This window comes from Nanorana parkeri, unplaced genomic scaffold (genome assembly GCF_000935625.1).
Source record: "Nanorana parkeri isolate BGI_ZX_2015 unplaced genomic scaffold, ASM93562v1 scaffold2801, whole genome shotgun sequence".
In the NCBI taxonomy this organism is placed as follows: domain Eukaryota; kingdom Metazoa; phylum Chordata; class Amphibia; order Anura; family Dicroglossidae; genus Nanorana; species Nanorana parkeri.
Window position 1 is genome coordinate 79,614 of NW_017309069.1, and position 2,497 is coordinate 82,110.

Here is a 2,497-nt window from a genome sequence, read left to right on the forward strand (position 1 = left end):
GGTGACGTCGATGTCTGTGACGTCACCGGACTCCTCCCCCCCTTCGTTAGCCGACAGAGCCACTTGGTCCGGTGATCTGTCGAGTTCTGCGACCGCCTGACTTCCGGTTTCGTTACAACGAAGAGGTTTGCCCAAGAAACTTGTTCTGCACGAGCGCAGGCAAGGCATCGGCCTATACAAATACAGCACAGCAATGACCTATACACATACAGCATAGCAATGACCTATACACATACAGCACAGCAATGACCTATACACATACAGCATAGCAATGACCTATACACATACAGCATAGCAATGACCTATACACATACAGCACAGCGATGACCTATACACATACAGCACAGCGATGACCTATACACATACAGCACAGCGATGACCTATACACATACAGCACAGCGATGACCTATACACATACAGCACAGCGATGACCTATACACATACAGCACAGCGATGACCTATACACATACAGCACAGCGATGACCTATACACATACAGCACAGCGATGACCTATACACATACAGCACAGCGATGACCTATACACATACAGCACAGCAATGAAGTCATAAAATGAACTAGGATTACACTAATCCAGCACGTTATTATTCTGAGTTGCTGCACTCAAGTGGCGGCCATATTGAGTGGGGCACGTGAGATAAATAACGTGCTGGATGAGTGTGATCCTAGTTCATTTTATGACTTCATTGCTGTGCTGTATGTGTATAGGTCATTGCTGTGCTGTATGTGTGTAGGCCGGTGTAGTTGGATCTGTATGTGCGTTATCAGACTGACTGACTGACTGACTTTGGAGGGTGACGAATGATAATTGCTGCGTGGTCTAAATTCTCGGAGCCTAACCCCAAACATCACGTGTTCTGCCTCTGTTCCCCCGACACACGGGACACATGTACTGAATATTCTTCATGCGACATGATATGCTGACATGGATATAGACTTTGGTTGTCAGCACTCTTAAAGGGCCAGTGATAAGGCTCTGTCCTCAATGTCTGGGACACGACACGCATCTCATCAGCCGACGTGTCAGTTCACAAACAGTGCCAGACGTGTTCTACGGCCATATTGAGCGGGGCGACTCCGCTGAGTAACGTGCGGGATGAGTGTGACCCGAGTTCATTATAAGACTATTACGGTGTAGTATGTGTGTAGGGAAATGGCGCGGGTGGAGCACGTGCAGTACAGACTTCTCGGCCAATCCTCTCACTTCTAACTGAACCAGAAGTCTGATGGTTGGAGAAGTCGATGAGTTGGAGGTTTTGATAGAACACAGGACGAGCGCTCGCATCCTTTGTGTTCTTCCAGTTTAAAGTTATTATTATTACATAGTATTTATATGGCGCCAACAGTGTGTGCAGCGCTGTACAATATAAGGAAGACATTACAGTCACAAGACAAGATGGTGAGGAGGGCCCGGCCCCTGAGGGCTTACACTCGGAAAGAAAGTTCTCTGTAGTCATTGATCAGCGCGGTGCGAAGGTCTGACAATATCTCCCTCTGATATCGGGTGCAACCAACACAGTCCAAGTTCTCATTATAACTTCCACAAAGCACTGAACATTCTCCGAGGGTGAATGTTCTGAGTACAGAATCTGGAGTCAGGGAAAACCCTTCTATCGTTTGTTTTTCGGTCTGTTTCCCAGTTAGGGAGACTATTTTTCTTCCCCCGTTCTCTGATTTGCATAGATTTTGGGGTGCTCATTTGCATATAAATTTGAGTAATTTTCCCACCAAAAACCCATTTTCACTGGGAGAATCCCGTTAAGATCGTCGGTCCGGAGGAACCGGCTTTCACATGACTCCACCTATAGCGTGTGAGTTTTGGGGGTAACCAACTTACAGGTTGGTTACCACGACAGTAGAAGTGATTGGGAAGATTCGGGGAAACAACGCGATGTAACCGCCTTGGAACATTATATACCTGATGATGTTCCCGGCTGACACCGGCGGCACACGTTTTATTATATGGCCGCAGATATGGAAGATCTGGAGAACGGAAGCGGGGGGATGTGCATGGAGTATGTCCCAAATCCCTGAAAAAGGAAGATTGTATCCGGAGTTCTCAGCGTCGTCCTTCCAACCGGATACATTAATATCACCCAAAATGTGGCGGGTGGTCAGTGTAAGGTCTCTTCTCTACCAATCAGGGTCCGCGCCCCCGTTATCAGGCCTCGGTACCCCCACAAGTGGCTTCCCTATAACCCTCATTAGGAGAGGCGACCCGCTGACAATGGAACATATTTATTAATGGACGATCCAGCATGGGACTCCTCCCCCCAGCCCCTCCCCCGATGACGGGACGATCGCGCGTCTCACGTTGTAAATAAAAGTCTTCAATTTGCAGGTTTTTTTGTCCAATCCGATTTTATTTTTTCCCCCAAAACATTTACACAAAAATCTTATCTTTAGAACGGAAGATTTAGAATTTCTGCAAATAACGACGACCTTCTCTTAGTTTATTATATATACAGAGAGAAGAGAG